Genomic DNA, 26,800 nt, shown 5'->3' on the forward strand with positions numbered 1-26,800 from the left:
ACACATAGTGCTAAGAAGGGGAGCAAACATATTAAGAACAGTATGCCAGGTCCCTTGAAACATATGCTGTGCAGATGTTTCTTCCCTGTAGTGACTGTGTCAAGCAACAAGGATGGACCGGCCTCCAGCATGGATCAATCCCCAGTAAGGGGCATGCAGATGTTAACTTTCACATTGATGTTTCTCCCTCTCTCTCTCTCTTTCTCTCTCTCTCTCTCTTTCCTCTCTCTCAAAGGAAAAATAACTCCTTATATCAGGAACCAGCAATATCATAGGAGACAATCAATTAATGACAACACCGAGTTAAATCAAATATTGGAATTATCTAGAAAGAAAACATCTATCATAAAAGGCTTTAAGAGGCAATTACAAATTCCCTTGAAACAACTTTATTTAAAAAAAAAGGAAAATTACAACAGACTACCAGCTGTAAAAAAGAAGTAAATGGGAATATATAAAGCTGAAAAATAAAATAACTGAAATTGAGGTAAAGGACTTAAAAGGAAATGAGCTTTTTGTACTTCATAAATGAACTTTTTAAAACATCAATAACTGTAGACAAAATATGTTATATATGTATATTGTAGTACCTAGAAAACTAATAGGAAACCATATGAAGCAATATATTTATGAATACTATTAAAAATTCAAGATAGAATCTTAAAGATATTCACATAACCCATAGGAAATTAAGAAGAGCTATATAGAAAGATGAGGCACAGAGGATGAAAAATGAGACACAGGAAACAATAAATATCAGACTAAAGTACTAACATAACTTCAAATAATTTGAAACTAAAGGATGAAAAAATATATATCATATAAACACTAATCAAAGGAAAATAATAGAAAGTATAAACTCCAAAGGAAAATAATTAATAGAGACAAAGAAAACCATTACATATAGAGAATAATCAATCTACCAGGAAGACATAACAATCCTAATTGCATAAGCACAAAACAACAAAACTTTAAAATGCATGATTAAAAACTGATAGAGCTGAAAGGAGAAATATAAAAATGCAAAATTATAGTTGGACATGTCAATACCAGCCTATCCACACCTGATAGAATTTACAAAGAAAATTAGCAAGACTATAGAACTCAAAAACACCATTAACCAATAAAATCTAATCAACACATATAGAATACTTCATCCAATAACACAGAATACATTTACTTTTCATGCAATTGTGGGGCATACACCATAATATATTATGTTCTGGGTCATAAATCAAACCTCAATATTCTTTTTTCAAAATGTTGCAATACACAATATGTAATCTTACTATAATGGACTCAAATTAAAAATCAATAAAAGAAGGCAATAGAGAAATCTTGAAACATTTGGTAATTATACAACACTTCTAAATAAAGAATGGATCAATGAAGTAATCTGAAAGGAAATTTGAAAAATACGTAAAACTGAATGAAAATACAACCTGTCAAATGAATAAAATGCAGCTAAAGCAGTGTAAGGGATATTTATAGTGCTAAATATATGTATTGGAAAAAAGTTCTCAAATTAATAATTTAAATCCTTAAGAAATTAGAAGAAAATTGCAGAACTCAGAGGTGGGAGATTAAAGGAAAACATGAGAGATAAGAACAAAAATCAATGAAACTGGAAATAGAAAAACAATTTTTAAAAATCAATAAAATAAAAAGCTGGTTCTACAAAATAGTAATAAAATTGATAAAACTCTAGCAATTCTGACAAATATAAGTTACAAAGTTCCAGCATCAGAAATGAAATGGAATAGCACTACAGATTTTGCAGTTATTAAAATAAAATAAAAGAATACTATTAGTAACTTTATACTCATAAATTTGACAACCTATATTTGGCCCCGTTCTTTAAAATACTGAAACTATCCAAACTCAACCAAGATGAAATAGATACTCTGAATAGTCTTAATAAACACTAAGAAATAGGGTATTGAAATAGAATAACTCATCAAAAGAAATCTCCAGACACAAATTTTCAGTGGAGAGTTTTACCAAACCTTTAAAGATGAACTAGCATCAGTTTAAAAAATGCTCACCCTGAAAAGAGGAGGAAGGATTAATTTCCAACTCATTTTATGGAGAAGTATTACCCTAAATACCAAATCAAAAACAGAAAGTACAAAAAAACAAAAAAACAAAAAAACACTAGGATGGGGGGAACTAAGAAAAAATAAAAATAAAAAAAATAAAACAGACTTAAAAAGTCTTAATATAATAAATATTAACAAATAAAATGCAGTTGTTTATAAAAATAATTATATAAAACAGCCAAGTGTGTTGCCCTAACCAGTTTTGCTCAGTGGATAGAATGTTGGCCTGCGGACTGAAGGGTCCCAGGTTCAATTCTGGTCAAGGGCATGTACCTTGATTGCAGGCATATCCCCAGTAGGGACTGTGCAGGGGGCAGCTGATAGATGTTTCTCTCTCATCAATGTTTCTAACTCTCTATCTCTCTCCCTTCCTCTCTGTAAAAAAATCAATAAAATATATTTTAAAAAAAATAAAACAGCCAAGTGGGATTTGATCCAAAATGACCAAATTGAGTTTAATACAGGCATGTAAACTTGGTCAGCATTCAAAATTAATGAATGTAAAATACCATATCATGATAACATGAATTTCATAAAAAAAATACTTTTGCAATGTGAAAGACTGTTTATAGGATGAAATGAAAACCTGTAGACTGGATGATAAGATTTGTAAACTACATCTATAATAACAAAAGCATAATATGCTCATTAGACCAGAAGTCCTTCTGGACATCCTTGTGGATGACCTTCCAGAAGAAGTTGGGGCTGCGGGGGAAGCCTGTGTCCCTGGTGCCAGAGGTAAGCCGGTGCCGGCAGCCAGGGAAAGGAAGGCCTACTCTTGTACAAATTTCGTGCATCTGGCCTCTATTATCTGATAAAAGACTAGTACAACTCACAAGAAAAAAAGGAAACAATCCAATTAGAAAATGAACAAAACATTCTAAAAAAACTGAGAATATGCATGCAACAACCTGGATGGACCTGAGGGAAGTTGTGCTAAATAACATATTAGATAACATAAGAATGTATCCTGCATGATTCCATTTATATGACATTCTCAAAATGACAAAATTACTTTAATGTTGGACAGATTATTTGTTGCTGGCAGCAAAAAATGAGAGTAAGAAAGGAAGTAGGTTTGATCCTAAGAGGACAACATCAAAAGCTAAAAAGTACATATTGTATATTTCATATATTTAAATTTCTTCCCCCAAAAAAGAAGTGAAGCTCACTTATTTTATTAGAATTTAGAATAGGGTGTACTTAGTGATATCAGAGGAGTAGGAGGGGTTTTCGGATATTCAGGTAATGATCTGATTCTGAATGTGGTTATATTCACATTATGTGATCTAATCAATTTGTACACATATGATGGGAACATTTTTAAATTTCTGTTATACTTTAATAAATATAGGTTCAGTATAAAAATACCACAACTATGTGATTCAAAAATTAAAATAATTATAAAATAGATACCACTGCATAAATAAATCAAGATTATTGGTATTACATAACTCATCAAGCTATATAAATGCCCCCCTTCCCCACACACAAATATAAACACACTTCATTTTGTAGTTCAAGTTGCACTACATGTTGGTTAAGCTTTATCCTAGAAAATCTACATGACGTTGGATGACTTAAAAATCTTTAAATTTTGTTTCTCATTAAAAAACAAACAAACTGAAAATTAGTTTGACATCTTTAAAGTTCTCATCACTCAAAATCTGTAGAACAGTCTATGGGTCTTGTCCATCTTGATACATGCAATAATCCTTGATTCTCTCCATTGCTTATTAGTGTTACTTTGAAGAAATAGAGTAATCCTTCTATCCAACAGTTGAAGTAATGTTTTTATTCTCTAGCACCAAAAATGCTGTTAAAATAATTATTCTACAAGTATTCTCATGTATATAAACAAGATATTTCTTATATATGAGGAATAGATGTACAGATTTAGAGGATATGTTAATTTCATATTAGTATGCCCATATCAACTGTATTTCTCTCCATTTTATTGATTTTTACTACTGTGTTTTTTTCTATTGCATTATATTATGATAATATTTTTCTACTTTCTATTTCATTTTTAGGAGGTATATTATTTTCTCTTTTTTAACCCTTAAGTTAGAGGGATAAGAGATGGGTATTTAGTCTTTCTTCTTTTCTACTATAAGACTACGTTTTTAAATGTCCTTAAAACATTGAAGTAGCTATATCCTAAAAGTTTGCTGTATAGAATTATTATTTTCATTTGTTTGTAAATATATTAGCATTTAGAAATGAATTTTTAAATATAAAAATCTTACATATGTATGAAATTTTTCTGCTTTTCTGGGTTTAACTACTTACTTAACATTATTAATGAATTTATACTTTTGTATGTTTTCATGTTACTAATTAGCATTCTTTCATTTCAATTTCAAGAAATCCTTTTTGCATTTTTGTAAAGTAATTCCAGTGGTTAAGTACTCTCTCAGCTTTTGTTTGTTTGAGGCTCTTTACCTCTCTTTAATTTTGGAAGGACAGCTTTGCTAAAGAAAGTATTCTTGGTTTGGTGTGTTTTTTTGGTTTTGGTTTTTGCTTTGTTTTGTTTTGTTTTTAGAACTCTGAATATTTCATCTCATTCTTTCCTGTCCTACAAGACTTGTTCTGAGAAATACACTGATATTTTGGGATTTACCTTATATATGACAAGTTGTTTTTTCCTGCTGCTGTTAAAATTCTCTCTTTGCCTTTTACTTTTGACAGTTTGACTATAATATGTCTTAGTGTAATTTTTTTTTTTTAGATTCATTCTACAAAAATGAATCAGAGGTTTGGAGACCTCTGTCTTTATGGTCCTAGATGTTTATATTCCTCCCAAGATTTGCAAAGCTTTCAGCTATCATTCTTTAAAGAAACATTATATCCTTTTCTTTCTCTCTTCTCCTTTTGGGACTCTTATAATGCATAGATGTTGGCTGTCTGATGGTGTCCATAAATCCCATAGGCTTTCTATACTATTTTTCCATTCTTTTTTCTTCTTTGGCTTGATAATTTCAAAGAATCGGTTTTTGAGTTCACAGATTCCTTCTTCTACTTGATTGAATCTGCTGTTAAGTTCTATATTGCATTTTTCATTTTAATATTTGTATTCTCTAGCTCCAAAATTTGCTTGGTTCCTTTTTATGATTCGTTTTTTTAAAAAAAATATATTTCACTGATTTTCTACAGAGAGGAAGGGAGAGGGACAGAGAGTTAGAATCAATGAGAGAGAAGCATCGATCAGCTGCCTCCTGCACATCCCCCACTGGGGATGTGCCCGCAACCAAGGCACACGCCCTTGACCGGAACCGAACCTGGGACCCTTCAGTCCACAGGCCGACGCTCCATCCACTGAGCCAAACTGGTCAGGGCTGATTCCTATCTTTTTTTTTAACTCATTTTGTTAATGTATTTTTCTTTTGCCAAGTTATCTGAGTTTTCTTGTAGTTTGCTGAGTTTCCTTAAAACAATTATTTTGAATTATTTATCAGGAATTTTATAGATCTTTATTTCTTTGGAGTTGATTATTGAAAAATTATTGTGTTCTTTTAGTGTCATATCCCCTTATTTTTTCATGTTTCTTGAAGTCTTGCATTTCTGTCTCCTCATTTGAAGTAGAAGTCACCTTCTCAAGTCTTTATTGACTGAATTCAAGAAAGAAAGATCTTCACCAGTAAACCTGGTTAGGAATTCTGGGTATCTTTCAGACTTTTTTATGTTACATTACTCTTCTTCCCTTTTGGGGAGTGAATGGTATTTTAGGATTATATGTCTTTTCTACATCTCACAAAACCAGGGTGGGTGCTGAGAGCCTCCCATTTATTGTCCATAGGTCAGTGTGCTGAAGTGTTCAAATTTATGTGCCTTTTCCAAATCCAGCAGAGTTAAGTTAACTGTCTATTTGTAGGCATGTTCTGCCATGGTCTGCAGAAGGTTTTGCACATTGTCTGTGAAGGCATGCATGGGGCACCACTCAAATGGGTGGGTTGGAATCTCAAGCTTCCACTAAGGTATTCTCATCCTTAAGTGGTTGTCAAAATCAATGCTTCTTTGGGTGAGCTTGTTCCATGTAATCTTGGAGAACTGACAACCCAAAGTTTATTTTATTCTTAAAAGGTAGTACTGCCAAAGAGAAATGGCTCTTTCTTCCCTTATTACACCAATAAACCACAGGATAAGTTTTTGTTGTCCTTGCTTCTGATATGTGACAAAACATTTTGTCCAAGTCATAAGGTGTTCTCTTTGAACAGTCTGGGTCATAAATCTACCTATGAGACAGGAGAGTCAGCAGTAATATAAACAGCAATTTGGAAAGGGGCAGACAAATAATATATTTTTACTTTTTAAGGTTCAGTAGACTGGTAGTGTAATTTGGACTCAACTACAATAAAGTTTTGAAAAAGTTCTCTGAATCATTTAAACACGGTAAATATCCACACTGGAAAATTTTGATAACTTTAATATGATAGATTTTAGAACATGTCACTTAACAGGTATTCCCCTGGACAGGATGGTTCTTGATGAGGAAAATAAGATATTTTTTGGGGGGAGACCAGCAGCCTGACTCTGTATCTAGTTAATCAATGTCTCTAATGCACATTCCTGAACCATACACAACTCCCAGAGGGGGTTATCAGCACTGGTGCCAGTCCAGGCCTTTAGGTGTTGTCTCACGGCCCCAACACATGGGGCTTTTTGCAAAGCTCACGAAAGGTCCCTAAGTCTGATCCATATTTGGGGGACAAAGACACTAAAGGGTATGAAGAGAAAGCTTCCTCCATATTGGCTTGCTCAGGATTTGGAAACAGGCTCCCCTGAGTCCCGGTACTAGGACATCTGAAAATAAATGTTTTTTTCCTGTATCTCCGAGCACTCCTGTGTGTGTATTTTCCAGTCGCCTAGTAAATTCTGTAACATTCTTAAAATACTTTAGCTCTTACCCCTATCTCATCTGTTATTGTATATTGTCTACTGCTTTAGTTTAATCTCATTCAAAGTTTCTTGAAATAAAATTAGTAGTATACTTACCATTAAATTTTACAAATCTACAACTTATGTTTACTGAATTATTAAGTAATTTGTTTCTTTACCTATTGAATTCCAAGTCAATATTTTTCTTTCCAGAAATTATATTTTAAATGAATATTTATATGTTGAAATTATTTTATCTGACAATTTGAAGACACCTCCTATGGTCCCTCTTGAACTATGCTTTTTCCTGCCTAATTTCTGAAGTTTATAGTTGAGTTTTTTTCTCATTCACTGATAAAAATTATATTTTTGTACTTGGCATTATGTAATTGAAGACGCTACTCTTTGGAAGCTTACTTGATGTTTTCCATTTTTTTATTTTAAGCTTGTTATTTACCTAATATGCATTTTCCAATTAATGAATTATTTTTAGGTTGAGTTTAATCTGTGAACCTCTTAATAGTTTTTTAGATTTATTTTATTAATAGAATTCCTTTTCTTTACTTCCTACTTATACTTTTTATAGTGTCTTGTTATATTTTTTTGTCTTGCTCTGTTGAACCTTTTAATCATGTAAAATAATTATTGCAGTATCTCTTGTATCTTTTGTTCTATTATTTTAATTCCTTGGGGTTTGTTATCCTCTAGTTTATTATTTCTGCTACATAGTTCTGCTTTATATGTTCTTATAATTAGCTTATTTGAAATGGAAATATTTATTCAAAGAAAATTATTTTCCCGTGGGAATCTTGTGCTTCCTGATTTATAGAAGTAAGTGCATAATAGGCTGGGACTAAATACTTTCACATGAATTCAACAGCTTGTGTTTCTAATGACATATGTATAATATTAAAACAGGGTCTAAAATCTGTGTGTGTGTGTGTGTGTGTGTGTGTATTTCTTATTAGTGAAACTTTTTCCCAACACAGAGCATAAGACAAAACCAATAAACAAACAAAGAACAGTATTTCTTTAAAAGCTGAGTTTTTATCCTCTATTTCTCCTAAGTGTGCTTCCCCTACAAAGGATTGGCATTATATGTTTTGAGTTTTCTTTTGTAATGAGACAAAGGCCTAACATCCTATCTTATTGTATGCATTAAATGCAAAATCTTTAGTCTAGAGAATATTTTGGGACAAATGGGCTATCTATGTCCACATATCACCCAAATCACAATAACTGTATTTCCCAAACATTTACTGTGTTCCATTTTACTGAGATGTTTGGATTGAAATTGAATTCTTGTGATCCTACTTGGAATTTTAGCAGTCAGATCATTTATGCATAATTTCTATGTGCTTTTAGTATACGGATGCCATGTTAACTCAGCTTGTATTGTTCTGAAATTGAAAGTCTCAATATGCCCTTGAAATTTAAATTTTAAACACTTTTCAGAATTGCTCTTCATTTGTATCTACTGTATTTTTCTTTCTACTGTTTCTGACTAAGACATGTGTTCCATTTGTTTAGAATGCAAGCCCTTGCTCATGTTCTCCTAATGCCAGGTTTTTCTCATTCTTTACTGATTTCTGCTTTCCTGGCCTAAAGTTAATTTTGGTTTTCTATACCTAAAAGAAAATAAATCTTTTAACTGATCCATTTGTCGCCTTTATTTGTCTTTTTTCAAGTTATGCATAATTCTTTGCTCTTCAAATATGTTATTCCTTACTATAATCTTCAGGGATATATGCAGTGCTTTGTTTGTTGAGACTAGAGCTAATTACACAAATTTACTACACACACTTTTTTTTAATATACCTTCACGCTATTTTCTTGTTTTCTGTTAGTTTTTCCCATGTGTTATCTCTATCAATTACAATTTCCTTGTAGAGAAGACCTGTACTTCTCTTTATTTATCCTAGAATAAGCAGGAAAGTGCAGGATAATTAGAAGATGCTTGAAAATAATTCAGTCCTTGTAAATTAATCTGTTTAATGACTTACTATTTGATTGTTTAGAAGAGGTAAATATTTAAATGATACATTGCTAGCTTAAATGACTTTAAAGCCTAACACAAATGAACTTACTATAGTTTAAATCTTGGTTTGAAGACTGGGCATTGCCTTTAAAAGTAATATAACCACATTGTCTATTAGCATCATTAGAGGATGGTCTCAAATCACCATTACTTTGATTAGTGACAATAAGATTCATTTAAATCAATATACAGGGTGTCCCCCCAAAAAAGTATACACACTTTGAATGATTATAAAGACAGTGTTTATTAAAATATATTTCATTTTCAAAATGTAATAGAAATCAGCTGTTAATGTGTGTATACATCTTTTGAGGACACCCCCTGTATTTGTATTTTATGTTAGGATATAAATATATAGGTATATGAACTACATTTCATATTTGAAAATATATTTGAGTATATATATATATATATAAAATTTCAAACTTTACAACACACTGCAGCATTAAATTAGCTTTCTATACAATATATTTCTCTCCTAAGAATGAACTAATTAAAATTCCTCCAGCCCACACTTCTGGCATAACTCACCCAGTTTATAATGAAGACTAGATTAAATGAAAAATTGAACTATGTTGCAATGCAGGGGAAGAGCCATTTACTAAATATGAGCAGTTAATTTTATCCCCAGTGTATATGTTTATAAGCATATATTTTATCTATTCAAAATGATGGTTTCTTTTAGAAGTATTTAGTAAATGAAACCCACATCTTTCTATACTGGCAAATGAACTTTATTATGGATTACCACGTTAGAATGTCTCGGATGTTCCTGAAGGAAGTAACTTTTATTTTATTTTTATTATTATTATTATTATTATTATTATTATTTCAAGATCCCTGTGTGCCTTTATTTATCATTCTCTGATTACTACCAGCAATATAATAATTCCATTTCAACGTAACTAAACAGATTTTTGCCACTTGAAACCACTGAATTCAGAGAAAAAGTAATTAGGAATTATAAAGGTAAAAAGTGTTCTACCTCACTAATTGGTTTCCCTGTGTGTGTATTTGTAACATACAGAGATGAATTTATTTCTACTTGTCTTCCCAATAGAAAGTAAGAATGATAAAAAATACAATAATAAGGAAAATAATATTTTTCAGTTTTATTCATGAGTCCCAGTCACATTGTTTCTAGAATGTCAAACAAACTTGAAAGACATAAATACCATATGAACAATGCACATTCCCATAATTTAACACCTGTCTCCCTTGAATTGTCTATGGCATTTTCATATTTATGTGCTATTGCATTTTGAGCTACTGTAGTGGAATGTCTGGAACAGAACTATGTACATTTTAAACTTGGCTGTAGCATGCCTGCTTTGAGGCTTCATATGCATTTTTTACAATTAGACTCATCTCACTGGGCATGCTGTTTGAATTATGAATGTTACTGCCTTGTTGTTTAATATGACTTTAATGCTAAAGGAAAGGAGCTAGCTTAATGTAGACATAATAAAGAAGATTTAGCTTTTAGTATATAATTTTTTGGGGTAAATATAAATAAGATAATTGACATAACTTTTTTGGTGTGATATGTTTTAGAAGTTTCTGGTAAAGGTAGAGAAAGGTGAGGGCAAAAAAATACTGTGCTGCTGATTAACAGCACAGAGGGTTTCCGATCTCAAATGGGTTGAGAGTATAAACTATGGGGAGAGTTGTAAAATGTCCCTCCTCTCCTACACTTTTCTTAGGGGTTGCACAGTTCAAGATACAAAAGGATATAATCGTACTTAAGTGCCAAGTTTCAGAGGCAGACTGGATAAGGGTGGATCAATGTTTCAGGATTACATGAAATCATTTGAGCCTTTATATACCCTGAGATCTTGAGAAAGTTACTGGAAGTTGTTAAGCCTCAGTTTCACCAGTGAAATGAAGATAATAAGGAAAACAATTTTCAGATTACTATGAAGTTAAATTTGTGTAGTGTTTGGTAAACTGAGTTTCAACATAAATGTCAGCATTAAATTAGTTCTATCTTATTGTAGTGCTTAAAAAAAACCCTCACACTAAACACACTACACACTTATCCTCATAATGACATCATCCCCATTTCACAGAAAAGAAAACAGAGGCACAAAGAAATGGAAAGAATTGGCCAACATCACACTGGAGCGGCCAGGCTTTGGCCCAGGCAGTCTGATTTTACATTCTTGTTCATTTTGTTATACGTCCTCTAGCTACAGGGCAGTAAGGTGCTAGGAAAATTCCAAGACAAGAGGAATAGGGAAACTGAGACAGGAAACTTCAAACAAGGCCAAACAGTGTGGGCAATTTGCAGCCAGCTTGTAACTAACAAGCCATTATCTTCCCCAGCCAGGGACAGGAGAGCAAATGGTTAAAAACCTTCCTAAGGAGTATTCAGAAAAGGAGGGGGAAGAAGAGAGGGGGAAAGGGGCAGTTTTACTCAGTGAGCAGAAAAGCCAGCAGTCTCATGGCTTGGCAAGGTAAAGCTCCCAGGTGCTTCTCATGAATTCTGTCTGGGAAGGCCACAACAAAGTAAAAAGGGACCTTGAGAATTAATTTGTACCAAAATATTCAGCAGAGGAATTCTGACACCTAAAGACAGGAGGCGATATAACTCTCTGAACCGCACCCAACTCACTCTTCAGATTACCTGAGAGCTTGTCTGTGCTTCATAAGCCAGATGTACAGATATGCTTGCTTTGCTTCTTTAATAAAGGTGCAAGCTTTAATTGCTTTAATAAAATTGGCTCAATCACAATGCAATCAAGGTCTCTCCTATAAATTCTTTATATGAGAAGACAAGAATCAAGGTTGGGGACAGCCCTTTCCCTCTGACTCAGGGGGCTGTCTGATAACACCTCTATGGTGTCTATGAGAGGTGCCTCTAACACTCTCAAGTGAATACAGTCTTGAGATTATAATCATTTCATTATCTCCCAACATACTTCCCTCAGTATTTCCCTGAGGCCCTTGAGAATTGACCTCCTGATGCTCTAGTATATCAACTCCTATTGCCTCTTCCTTTAAAAAAAGTATCTTTGTTTTTGAAAGTATTAAATATGTGCCCCTTTTCCCCCTTTGGTCCACTCCACCCTAGAACTGCCCCTCCAAGGCCTTCAGTACACTATTGTCTGTGTCCATTGGCTATGCATATATGCATATAAATTTCCCAATTAATCTCTCCCCACCCACCCTCTACCCCCACCTTCCCTCTGAGATTCTTAAAGATGGCCAAGAGACATAGGAAAAAATTCTCAGTCACCAATCATCAGAGAGATGCAAATTAAAACAACAATGAGGTATCACCTCACACCTGTCAGAATGGCTACCATCAACAAATCAACAAATGACAAGTGCTGTCAAGGATGTGGAGAAAAGGGAACCCTAGTACACTGCTGGTGGGAATGATGAATGGTGCAGCCACTAGGGAAAACAATATGGAGTTTTCTAAAAAAAAATTAAAATGAAACTGCCCCATTTAACTAGTGATCCCCCTTCTTGGAATATATCCTAAGAAACCTGAAACACCAATCAGAAAGAATGTATACATCCCTATGTTAATAGCAGAAAACTTTGCAATAGTTAAAATGTGGAAACAGCCCAAGTGCCCATCAGTAGATGAATGGATATAAAAGCTGTGGTATATTTATACCATGGATTACTATGCAGCAGTAAAAAAGAAGGATCTCTTACCCTTTGAGACAGAATGGAGAGGTCTGGAGAATATTATGCTAAGCTAAATAAGTCAGTCAGAGAGAGATAAGTATCACAGGATCTCACTCATATGTGGAATCTAATGAATAAAGTAAACTGATGAACAAAATAGATCCAGAAACTCCTATTCTTATTTTGCAGAGACTTTTCCTGAAAGTTAAAGATAAAATTTGCTTACATTCTGATTGTTGAAGGTGAATCTTGAATGTTAAGGATTTGAGAATGAAATAAGTACTGCGAGAGGAGTGAGACACTTAGCAATGCTATCATTTCAATAGGGGAATCTTTTAAACATGAAATCCTAGGTTAGCACGGAAACTCCTGGAATGCAATCCCAGTCCTGCCAGCTTGTCCAGCTGGGAGGGTGCTATCTTACACCAGTCATGCAAGGAGAAGCAGGTTTCTATATCCATTGCTTGCCTTGCCCCCTTCTCCCTTTTCCTTAATAAACAGCTATGCTCCTGTTTCCGCAACATGCTGTAACTGTGTAACTTCTGAATGGGTATGGTTATGGCAAAGGGGTGGACCAATGGAAACACTATCACCTGCAGTGGGTACAAGGACTCTCTCTAACTTATTAATTTATTAATTGATTTTTTAATTTTATTTTTTTGTTAATCCTCACCCGAGTATGTTTTTCCATCATTGATTTTTTTAAAGAGAGTGGAAGAGAGTGGGAGAGACAGAGAGAGAGAACCATTGATGTGAGAGAGACACATACATTGGTTGCCTCCTGCAACCTCGCCAACCAGGGCCGGGGATCAGGCCTGAAACAGACATACATGCCCTTGACCAGAATCAAACCCAGGACACTTCAGTCCGAGGGCGATGCTCTAAACAATTGAGCCAAACTGGCTAACACTATTGATTGATTTTAGAGAAAAAGGAAGGGAGAGGGATAGAGAAATAGTAATGTCAATGAGAGAGAAACGTGATCTGCTGCCTCCTGTATGTCCCTCATTGGGGATTGAGCCTGCAACCCTGAGCATGTGCCCTGACCAGGAATAGCACAGGTGACCTCTTGGTGCATCTGTGGATGCACAACCAATGAGCACACATTACTTTTAATAAGTAGTTACACTTTACACTGAAATTCCTGGATTTCAACTTCATTGTGGTTTGTCATTATGGTTTTTCTGTCTACCTAAAGTTTTTAGGCAACTCAATTTCTTCTACTCTCATATTCTTACTCAATTCTGGAAAAAATCCTGCTAAAATTAAGAACATTCATCATTACTTTTGAAATACACCTTTTATTTTACTCTGGGTCTTCCTGATACTTTTTTTATGTGCTTCCTGTTCTTTTCAAAAACAAATATGTTTCATGTCTAAGGATCAAGTCTTCCAAATTCTTTGTTAGGTTTCCCAACTGATTTCTTTGATTATATCAATTTTAAACAATTTATTCCATCACTGAACTCTTTTTTTCTTACTATACTCATGCCATAATTCAAAATTTAATCACTACCCAATGACTTGTTCTCTTCAAATCTCTCATATGCCTTACATTATAATAGACACAGCATGGATTTTTAATAAGTGTGTTGTTGAAACACTGTCTATAACTTAGAAAATAAACTTGCTTCTATAACTTAGAAAATAAACTTGCTTCTCATTAAGTTCAGAGAGATCAAAAATAAGATTTACTGAAATGGTAAAACAGAAAGGAAAGGAACAAAAGATCAGTTGCACCAAATGTGTTCATGAAAGTTGTTTTAAGATTGCAAAAGATAGTTCAAAGAGTCAAAACCTCCCACTAGCAATCTTTTCAAAGAGTTGTAAAATGCAACACCATTTTCTTCTCTTGGCAAAGTTTGGCGTGACTCTTGGACACATTCCTCTCCATATTTACAGCTACTAGATTCAAAACTCAGCACTTGTTTTGTTTTAATTTTACAACAGAGAGAATAATTTTAAGTATGATTTATTTGTGATGTCCTAAACATCATATTTATATATTTTATTTTACTCATGTCTAACATATTGAACATCTAACTAGTTCCATGAGATGCAGTTATATTAATGCAGAAAATAATCTATCATTTAGCAAGATAGAGAAGTAAAAATATTCATCTCCATGAAAATATCTTTATTTCTGTAGATTCTGTTTTTTTAAGACTAACTTGATGATCTTAGGTTTGAAATGTTAGTGTTACAGTGTTTTATCTCAGTGCCTGACATCTACAAATGTCAGAATCAATCCCTCAACCATCACTGCTCCTCTGCCACACAAGATTGCCCTTGCACCTTTATACACCTTCTTTAATCATCCTAGCGTTGCTCTCTGAAAATACCACAGTTGAAGCCAAGCTGCAACCACTGAATCTTGCTTTTTCTTGTTCTATGGCAAATATAAAATTTATTTTTTCTTGAGTTTTTAAAAAATGTATCTTTATTGTAAAGTATTGCAAATGACCCTTTTCCCCCTCATTGGTCCCCCTCCACCCCTTCCCTGGGCCTTCACTGCACTATTGTCCATGTCTATGGGTTGTGAATATATGCATAAAATTATTTGGTTAATTTCTTCCCATCCCCCCCTTCCCTCTCTGATTGTATTCCTCTGTTTAGTCCCACCCACAAATCACACATATTCTACTTAAAATTTGTGCTGAGATTTTATCTTCTGAGATCTTGATTCAGTGCCAGGTTTAACTCCCTTGCCAATCATTTGCTATCCATGGACACTAGACTTGATTTAATCTAAAGCAAGGCAAGTCTGGATCCTAATGGATTTGATTGCCACATGCATGACCTAAGATTGAACAGATCTGGACTTTCTAACCTCTTTGTTAACATAATAAATTGTAGAAAAATCAAATTATTCTAAAGGCAAGTCTTATATAATATGCACATGCTATTATCATGCCCAGTGTTTCTTAGAAAATTATGGCTGTTTCTTCGAACATGTTCACATGATGGTGAAGGCAGGGAATTACAAGTAGCTTCCCATATCTAGCAAGGGAAATGTTGATTTCTGATGCTTTCTGGAATCATCAACTACATTCTATCCAATATAACTTTTGTCTTCTATACTACCACTGTATTATCAACAAAATTAATCTCAGTATGTAGACTAATTACTGGTAATTTTCATAGGATCTTCAATGAAATGTAAAACAATGAAATTTCAGATTTAGAGAATTCAATATTAGGTATTAATCTGCTCTTGGGTGATCTCAAAGATCCATGATACAAAGTAATTTAGAACTTGGCTTAAGCATGGTTTAAATTGCAAGACCTGAAAATACTAGTGAATAATTCTAGTTGAGTACTATTAACATCCTCATTACAAAATTACTTTTGTGCTCCTCCTTGTTGTGTGTGTTTTGAGAGGAATCATTAATAACTGATGTGTATTCAGAAATGTCAGTCATGTTATAGTATCCATTTAGACACATTTTAGACTCTGCAGAATTTTGGAAAGTCACATTTTGAAATTCCTATGAGTTTACGTATACTGCTAATTTATGCATGTTATGAATGGCCCAAGTTTTCTTAATCAGTTTGAGGAAACTAACTCCATTTATGAAAACTTCTTATGTTAGATTCACTAAAAGTATGTCCCTAAATATGAATTTATCTGGAATTTCAGGTAATTTTAACATTCTTGAGATGAAAACAGTTCTGAATTTATGGGTGTTTTGGTTTTACAATAAATAATTATTTGTAATTACTATTTAATTGGAGACAATTTGAGTTACTTAAAATAATTATATAAAGAATTTAATTGACTTGTTTTGTCTTAAAAAGAATATAATGTACTATAAAATATTTTTTAAAAACAATAGAATCAGGTAATGATTACAAGAACATAAAGTATAGAGTAATCACCAGGAAAGCTGGGTGTACATTTTAATAAAAATTAAGGCAAAATTGATTTCCTGGCAGCAAAGGGAGCTCTTATTATTACTTGCAAGTACCCAGTAGAGTGGCATTCCACTAAATTAATTATGCTTTGTGAACAACCGAAACTGCTTGCTTATTAAATCCTATTCCCTAATGCAATCTAAAAGGCATAAGAAACAAAATTATAAATGTTATGTACAATTACATGTTTCATATTTCTATAATGTTGATGATATAAGCATGTTTTTGCAATTTGGTTTTACATTGAAATCAGCAAATATGTTATCTTTAGTGATATTTCCACCTGAAATGGTGTATTTGAAAATAAAGTTAAAGTGTTTTAATTTGACAGAGAGGTGTCTAATATTTAGTGTAAAGTGCTACCAAATGGTATTTTATTGGTAGAAAAGAATATGGTTGTTCTCTTTTTGCCAAACATACTTGGTCAATATTTTTTATGTTAATAGTCTTGATATCAATGTGAGTCTTGTGATCAGCATCCGTTTAGACATTGGATGTGATCATCGAGGTGAAGGACAGTCTATAGGGAAGATAAATTTTCACAGAAGCAAATGACAAGTCAACTAGTTGCTACTAGTCTCTGACTAATACCATTCAATATTTTTGGTCACAAAAAGTTTAGTTCTTATTATTAATGTTAGTTATATAGTTTATTAATTTTATTACTATTAATTTTAAATTAGTATTTATAAATTGATATGTTTATAAATACTTGGCTAAATCTGAAAATCTATAGAATCCAAGAATCTAAGCCTTTACTTGTGCTTAGAGATATGACACATAATCGAACAGAAAACAAAGTAGTTTCAGGTTTGATTAAGCTTAATATATAGTTATTGTAACAAGACAAGAATAGATAAAAACAAAAATTTTTAAAAATCAAGAAACTATAGCCTGGCTGGCATGGCTTAGTGGTTGAGCATCAACCTATGAACCAGGAGGTCACAGCTTGATTCCCAGTCAGGGCATATGCCCAGGTTGCGGGCTCCATCCCCAGTGTGGAACATGCAGGAGGCAACTGATCAATGATTCTCTCTCATCACTGATGTTTCTTATCTCTCCCTCTTCCTTCCTCTCTGAAATCAATAAAAATATTTTTTTTAAAAAGAAACTATAATTTCAAGCTAAGTGTGTCACATCATTTCAATTAAATGAATTGAAATGAAATTTTAATGAATTCTCATGAACTTTCAGCATGATTGGTAGACAGTGGTATTCAGTCATGAGTACTCTTCTCTTGTAAAGATTTAAGAAAGTGAAACAGAAAGATGAATACAATTGTATAGGAGAGATGTCGATAACCATATACAATGTTATGGGAACAAATAGGTAGGGATCTTAATTCACATGTGGTTTTGACTCTCCAAACTTTGAAGTCTGTGGCAGCCTTGACCATTGCGAGATCATCCTTACAGTTAGTGACAGAGCAAGTTTGTCCCATTTGGAAAAAATACATTCTATCTCTTCCGATTTTCCTCTTATAAATAACCTTGTTATGTCTTGTAGGACAAGTGAACCTAAAGAGATTTAATCCAAATGGATTTTTCACTGAGTTCCAGTTCAACTGCTTCCGAAGGAGGTATAGAAGAGTTATTCAGATTCATACCTACCATTGACCAACTTTGTGATACTGATACTATGAGTACAATGTGAATGTTTTCAAAATGGTGGATTGCACCTTGACGAACTACAGAACTTGTCTTATAACACATTGTCAAAAAATAAGACTTCAATAAGTGTGCTTCCCTCCCTTTTGTCCCCTCTCGCCCTCCTCTTCTTTTCTTCCCTCCCATCCTATTATTCTTGTATACATTGTGCATTTGCTTTGTATCTACTATGTATAAGGAATTTTACTCATTATTAGAGATTCACATAATGACTAGAGCATAGTATTTGCCCTTGAAAAAAGTCTTATGCAATATAAATTATAATACAACTATTGTTTTGCATTGGTATGTTTTTCATTTTTAGGTTTCTTTCATAGCAGTTCTGAAGAACAGAAGGTGAATTTGAAGATTGTCTTTTTACTTAAAGTGAAAGGAAATATTCTGTATCTAAAGTAAACAAATTGTTAAAAATAATGGTTTTATCTGATTATCTCAAGAACACATAGTAAACAAGTGTGGAATAATCTGTGTCACTCCCAATCCAGTGCATTCTTTTCATTTTTGCCCAAAAGAATGGAATGTAGTCCCAAATGACTTATATTCTCTTAAATACCCAGGTGATGGAATTCTTAGCATCTAGTTGAAACCACCATTTTAGACTTCTCCCAGCGTACCCCATATTTGGCCACTTATGTTGATGTTTTTGATCAGTTTTCTCTCTCTGTGCCTGCCACAATTTACCTCCCTTGTTCACAAGTCTACTAGCCGCCTTTAATCTATTCTAATATTAATCACACTCTATTGGTAATATATTTTCCCTTTTAGGGAGGCAATGATTAATAATTCAACAAAAACATCAGCTTTGGATAATGATGATTCTTCAGTGTCCATGTAGGTTTCCCACTCAGACAGTTGCTCCAGAGGTCTCTGCATGAATGAACATCATTTCAATCAAACTGACCTCTCCTTGTGCTGTATTATTTTTATTAATGATGTTGTTTTTCTTATAGAACACAGCTCTTAAGACATTTATTTGGACAGTTGTGTTAAAATGGTAAAAAATACACATAAAATACCTCTTATAGTTACAACATTTTCCTTATCAGAATGGAGCTTTCCTTAGACATTAAGCCTCTCCCAAAAATCAATCAGTAGTACCCTATGAGAAAGATGTCTTAGTTCAAGTCCATCTTTTCCAGTCCCTCATACCAACCTACATGCTGCAGAACTCTAACACAGTGAAGCTTTCACCTGCATTCTAGAAGCACATGGCTTCTAAATCTAAGAGTTGTGAATTAGAATCCTGACTTTAACATATACTCGCTCCAAGAAGTCCATTAGCCTTAGCTGGTTTTTCCCAGTGGTAAGAGTGTTGGCCCAAGGACCAAAGGGTCGCAGTTCGATTCCTGGTCAAGGGCATGTGCCAATGTTGCAGGCCAATACCCGGTAACTGATCATTATCTAAATATGTCTCTCTCTCATTGATGTTTCTCTCTCTCTCTCTCTCTCTCTCTCTCTCTCTCTCTCTCTCTCTCTCTCTCTCTCCTTCCCTTCTACCCTCTATCCCTTCTACCCTAAAAAAAAACCCATTCCTCTTATCTGTAAAATGGAAGAAAATAATGCTATTCTCACAATAGCTGACCAAGAATGTATAATTAATCCAAATAACTCATGCAAAGCCCTTGACATAAAGTCAACACAAGGTTAGTTGTTTCTGCTATGTTATGTTGCCTAAGTTAGAATTTGTGTTCACAGTAAAAGTGGCTCTTTTTATCCCTGTATCTACAGACCTCAGCATAGAGCAGGCAATGTAAATTGTGAAAGTATTACTGGATTCTAGTTGTTTCCATGGTTACTGTTGAGACTTCCTGCTGTATATAAACATGCATTCTCATTTTGTGAGTTATTAGAAAATGGCATTGTTGACATTGTTAATATAATTATAAAAGGTGTATTTTGTGAAAGGGACTTTTGTCTCTGGAGAAGACAGACAATTTTGAGAAATAAATCTGACCAAAATTTTTGATGCATAAAGATCTGCAAATCATGTAACTTTGCAACGATATATTTGAGGTACAAAGGCACAAGTTTCTAATTGTAGGTATTTTCTGGAGTGAGTGAGTGGCATAACGGAAAAAGAAAGTGAGCAAAACAGAAGAAAATATTAAATATCTCTATGATTTCATGGAGAGACAAGAAAAACAAATTTAAACATCACCCGCAGTCTTTGTGTATCAAGATAATTTTATTTATACTACATTCCTGTGATCAAGGTGTTGGGGGCATCAAATTCACAATTCAATTGAGATAATAATAATAAACAACAGTAATTAAAACATCATAAAATTCACATTGAAGAGAACAAACACAAAAATAGGGAAACCTGGTGAGGAAAAAAATCAAATCTAATAATCAACATTTTCTAGATGAGAGTCTCATGACATGGGATCCATTTGCCAGGAGTATCGCCTGGCACTGCAGTTACCTTAGTCCTCTCCTCAGGATTAGGAAGCATAGATCATAACAGGCCTGCGTGGGAAGATTCATATTGAGCTTAAGCTATTCAGACAGCACTGATTTATCACTGTAACTCCTTACAGCTTAGCCCTGTTGCTGGCTGCTGTCATTATCATGCTGTTGTATTTCAAAAGAGCTTTAGTTAGCAATGCTGCTATTTCTATAAAGGCAAAACAAAGTGTCTGCAGTAACTGAGATATTAATGAGACAAGCAGCAAATTACTGCAATGTTGTTAAGCAACATCAGTTGTTCAAAGATGTTACCTTCACTGCTTTTTCAGGAACTGAACTAGAGAATGAATGTGTGCAGTTATAAAATCTTCAGATATATCTTGGGTGGCAAGGATGAAGACTAGACCCTGAAAGGAAAGGATTGAAATAAAACGAGTGGGGTTACCTCAAATGTAAACCAAATTGAGGTTTTGAACCTGTGAGCACCTTTGAGAGCAGTGAGGTCAGACTTTAGAGGGTACATGATTTGTGTGGGAAAACTTAGATCTTTCTTTTCAGCAGTCTCTAAGTAAAGTTTATAATTTCTTTTGATTATTAATATAGGCAACAAATCATAATAGTTACCAATGCCTGTGACTGTTACCACTAGAAATCATAGATATTTCCATATCCCATTATAGTTAGTTACACACACCTAAATAAATTGTTTGCATTTATTGCTACTTAGAAAGGTATAATAATTATTACCAGCACTGTATTCCTATATAATAAAGAGGTAATATGCAAATTAACCCTCATGCCCTCACAAGATGGCTGCCTATGACCAGGCCAGCAGGGGCGTTAGTGAGGGATGACAAAGCTGGTGGGGGAAGGGAGGGAGTTGGGGGCCACCAGGCCAGCAGGGGGGCAGTTGGGGGCGACCAGGCAGTCAGGCAGGTGAGCGATTAGGAGCCAGCGGTCCAGGATTGTGAGAAGGATGTCCAAATGCCAGCAGTCTGACATCCCCAAGGGGCCCCGGATTGGAGAGGGTGCAGGCTGGGCTGAGAGGAACCCCACCCACGTGCATGAATTTCATGCACCGGGCCTCTAGTGTATTAATTACCACATACTACTGAAGCATAAATTTACCTTTATAATATATTGCTAATTGCATTTAAGCCTTTTTTCCCGTTTGTGATAATATACAATTTACTCTAGGCATTTAAGGATATTATTTTGAGAAAGTTCCTAGCTTTCAATGGACTGCCAAAAAGTCAGTAGAAACACAATAGATTAAGAACTCCTGATTCATTGGTAACATGACGCAAATAAAGTTCAGCACTTATGAAACATCAGTACATTTCAGAAATTAACAAAAAGAAAATTCTGAGCTGATGACTAGTCGCCTCTTTTATAACTTGAGAAAACTAAGGGTAGAAGACAGGGTGCCAAATGGCAACTTTTTTGCATACAAATACTTCTGTATTACAGCAACATATGCTGGAACAGAACCTGCTTTGCAGGCTTCGCAATTCGGCGTAGAGCAGCCTGGTGAGGTTGGGAAGATCACTGGCATAATTGTATTCTGACTTCCATCACAAAGTTGCGATTTGACTTTGCTGCTACCAAAACTTTCAGAACTTATTCCTTCAGTTACGTAATGAGGATATCAGACATTTTAGCTTTATCAGATCTAAAATTCTACTCCAGTTGTCAATACTGCCTTGATTAAAATTATTTTTCTGACACTCAATGTTAGTAGATGCATTACAAAAGGGCCTTTTTATTGTATGAAGTCTTCCATAATTCAAAATATAAAGACTACCCATCTTTTCAATATTAGTTAGAATTAAGTAGATATTAATCATAGTCACATGTTTCAAAAACCAGCTCTATATGTCTTAAGAAATTCCAGCTATTCATTAGCTGCTCATGCAGGTTTGCCCCTAAGATCTGTACTTAGTATAAGAATTTTAATCATTTCTCCAATACAAATCAGCAAGGCAGTTACTTTGATCACTTCAAAATTTCACATGCTGCTTGAAAGAAATGTTTTAAAATATTTTTAAATTTATTTACAAGATGTTTTATCTCTTAAAGAGATTTTCAGAGAGTAACTTAAAAACATTCCTATTTAGCCTGTCTCCCCCCAACCCATCTCTTTTTGGTTGGGCAATGATATATACATTTTAATCTTGAAAACTTGATAAATTAAGAGTGAAGTTTGGAACTGTGATATTTTACTTTTTTAATAAGACATTTTAGCTCTTGAAAAGTTTTTCATATGCATATGAAGTTTTCTTATGAAACTTCCTATTATCCTACTTTTTTTTAACCCATTCATTTAGCAATTAATAAAGAAAGGTTTGAGGTTTTAGATTTTTTCTAAACTTATTAATATAATGGGTAGTCTACCTACAAAATCCAAGCTTATCATGTTTTTTTCCATAAAATATAAAGAACAAAACAAGATAAGATTATGAGGATTTTGTTTTAAAGGACTCTATTTTCTTCAGCTAAACATCCTCCAGTTACTCTTATCAAATGACTTAAGTTGTGTGTGAAGGATGTGTTGGGGTGGAGGGAGTATTTTCATTCCTGTGGCCTACATGTCTTGGATAATGCTATCAAAATTAAAAAGCTGCCCACAAGCCCACTAATGAAATAATAAACAAATAAGCAAGGGCAAGTATTTCTTGTCAATGACAGGCAGTTGTTTATAAATATGCCTTAATTCGCAAATTGCTCTCACTTAATTAGTTTAATGTTTGCAAAGCACTTTGAGGATGAAAGGAATGAAAGGAATTATATAAATGCTAGAAATTTTTAATAGACTCAATTCTTTCAGAGGGTGAGAGCTCACTAGCTGCCCATCTTCTTAGATGCGGACAGGAGAAATTGCCCTCTAGAATTTCTTCTGGGCAGTGAAAAGGACTCTTTGATATTCTGACATCTGAGCTTGCTGAGAGTTAGAGAACCAACTTTTCCTTTCTTTGCATTTTACTAATTACCAGGGAGCCTCTTTGAAAGGAGGAAAGGGTATGTGTAAATTGTAAAGAAGATCATTAGAGGGGAGGGCACTTCTTACTAATCTTTTAAAGTAAGACCTGGGGGCCTGGGGAGTACCTTCTCTCCTCTCTCTCTCTCTACTAGGACCGCTTGGGGACCAGAAACAAGTGACTGTGTGAGGCAGAGCGAAGGCAATTCCCTTTGGGTGTCTAACCGTGAGTCTTTGTATCTGAGGCAACTAATTAAATAGCAAAGGAGTTAATTTGGATTTTGAAGATTGTCACCTTATCTGCTCTTCCTTTTAGTCATTCTTTCAAAAACAAAAGTGATCATCACTATAATATAGAATTCCATCTACTTCTGCAAGTGAGCAGATTCGTGTTAGAATCATGAGTTGATTTTCTACATAATCAAAACCCAGAGAAGCTATCTTAGAAGACTCAAGATGTCATTATGATTCTAAAAGTAAATTTAATACCTGTGTTTTAAAACAGCCTGTGTTCTAATTCTACTACAGGAGATAGAATATTAAAAATTAATATCCTTTCAATTAAAAAATCTTAACTGGAGAATAGCATGTTTGAAAGTATGTTTTTGATTTGTAATCCTCCCCCCCCCCAAGTAAAATATTTTTTGAAGTAAGCAAGTACTAGTTTTCTTTGTTAAAGCGCTTATAAAAGAAAATTTAGGAGTAGTCAGTTGTGTTCAGTGGGTAGAGTGCCATCCATCCTGCAACCAGAAGGGTCGTGGGTTCCATTACGGTCAAGGGCACATACCTGTGATGCAGGCTGGATCCAGATCCCTGGTGTGTGGGAAGCGACCAGTCAAAGTGTCTCTCTGGAATCGATGTTTCTCTCTCTCTCTGTCTCTCCCCCACCTCCCATTCTCTCTAAAATATCTAATGGAAAAAAGATCCTCAGGTGATGATTAATAAACAAACACAAAAAAGAAAATATAAATATGTATATTTCTTGATCTCTATTCATAAAAATGAAACAGGGTTGCAAAAACCTTTAATGAGTTTCTATTAAATATTTGGAGCTTTTTTAGAAGCTATTAGAAATTATATTTATATATATATATATATATATAGAGAGAGAGAGAGAGAGAGAGAGAGAGTAAATTAGGATGGCATCATTATCAAAAAGGAATGATTATTACTCAAATAAAATATGCTCCCAAGGTGAGACAGCACTAAAATTTACTTTTCAAAGTTTGGATGGGGAAGGGAGTTACAAAATTCTATTTTGTAAAATAACAAGTTAAAGGAAACACCTAAAAGCCTCAGTTTATGTTTCAAAATACAGAACTATTTCACTCCACTGTAGCCAAACCCCTTAAAGCTAAAATTGTTGTTTTGGAAATAAAATAACACTGAACATTTAAAGGAATTTCACCAGAGCAACTCATTATTTAATTTTGGTCTATCAATAAAAATAAAACAATATCTTCAGAATAAAGCTGGGCAAGTGCATGGTTAAAAACACTAGGGAAGTGAGTTTAGACAATAGGTTTCACTATTTTTAGTTTTGTTTTTTTAAATAACAGTTGTAAAGAGGCAAAAATGTTGGTTGTTGAGAATGTGGGATCCGGAATGAGAAAGGCGAATATGAATTGGGTGCCACGACTGAGGAGTTAAAGACTGTTGTGAAAATAACCTAACCCCTGTGAACGTCAATGTCTTCATCTGTAAAGCAAGAATAGTTATAATACTTCTCAATTAGGTTGATGTTGAGCAGGGGTCCTCAAACTATGGCCCGCGGGCCACATGCGGCCCGCTGGGGGGTTTTTTTTGCCGCTGCTGCCTGTCCTGCACAGCAGCCGACTCTGCCAACTCGTCCCGGGCCCGCAGTGCACATGTGTGGAATGTCTAAGGGACAGTGAACTGGCCCCCTGTTTAAAAAGTTTGAGGACCTCTGATGTTGAGTTTTCAAGAAATAATATGTTACGTGCTTAGTTCAATGCCTACCAGAGTGACCAATTAACAAATGTTGATGACTACTATTTGTAGGAAAGTCAGTAAAGTGTGCTGAACAAGAACATGGAGGGTGCATTCAGACTTCACAAGTTTCACCCTCAGTTCTAACACTTACTAGCCATGTGATCTTTGGCAAATTATTAAAACTCCATGTTTGTCGACTTTTCTGTCTGTAAAATGAATAGCAGTACTTGCTTTTTTGTTGTTATAAGGATTAAATATGTTAATATATGTAATTAATTTTTAAATGTTGCATTTGTTGGCCTGGCTGGTGTGCTTCAGTGGTTGAGGAGGATTTGAGCATCGACCTATGAACCAAAAGATCACAGTTCAATTCTTGGTCAGGGCACATGCCTGGGTTGAAGGCTAGATCCCCAGTAGGGAGTGTACAGGAGTCAGCTAATGAAGGTTTCTCTTTCATCATTGATCTTTCTATTTCTCCCTCCCTCTCCTTTCTCTCTGAAATCAATAAAAATGCATTTTTTAAAAAGTGGCCTTTTTTGAGTACTCTGTGTTAGTAAAACTTTAAATAGTATGAACCTAAATGCTATGGGAAATTATATGAAGTTTCCTAGTGGTCTACATTTCACTTTGGAGTCATTCACTGAATTTAGAAAACTGGAAAATGCCAAATGTGAGGAGAAATTAATGAGTTTGATTACGTATGTGTTGTGTTCAGTTCCCTTTGTTGAGTCATTGAAGTGATGAGAAATCTAGGTAAGCATTTGGATATAGAGATTGGAAGCTTAGACAAGTGGTCTGAACTAAATGTAGACCACTTGTCCAAATTTGATGGTGGTAGTGGTGGTGAGAAGCTAGTCACCGGGACACAGAGGAAAACCAAAACCACAGTCACGGATGACACAGTCTACGCTAGAAAACCAATAGAGGGAGAAAACAAATGAGACTTTTAGTCAAAATTCAAAATGCAGTTTCTTTATGAAATTCTTTTGAATACTCTGGGCAGGCACCCATGCCATGTATCATTTTATTTCTATAGATTCTAGTGGCTTTAATAAGCACTGGCTTATGAGAAATGGAATGAGTTACAAATCTGGATGCAGTCATTGAGAATAGAGCTTCTTCTTTTCTCTCCCATTAGCCTGGCATTGGGTAAATGGTTATGAACACTTTGGTTATGAGCCACTGCAGGTAGTTCTTGAAACCTTAGGCACAGTGTGTAATA

The 26,800-nt window shown here is 34.3% G+C and overlaps 1 pseudogene; it reads left to right on the forward strand.

The window, feature by feature from the left end:
- The first annotated feature begins 2,740 nt into the window (after window positions 1–2,740).
- The window catches only part of LOC139002612 (tigger transposable element-derived protein 1-like), a 56,252-nt pseudogene continuing 32,192 nt past the window's right edge, over window positions 2,741–26,800 (forward strand).

This window comes from Myotis yumanensis, unplaced genomic scaffold, assembly GCF_028538775.1.
Source record: "Myotis yumanensis isolate MYYU_CA2020_CCGP unplaced genomic scaffold, mMyoYum1.0.hap1 SCAF_2, whole genome shotgun sequence".
Lineage (NCBI taxonomy): Eukaryota > Metazoa > Chordata > Mammalia > Chiroptera > Vespertilionidae > Myotis > Myotis yumanensis.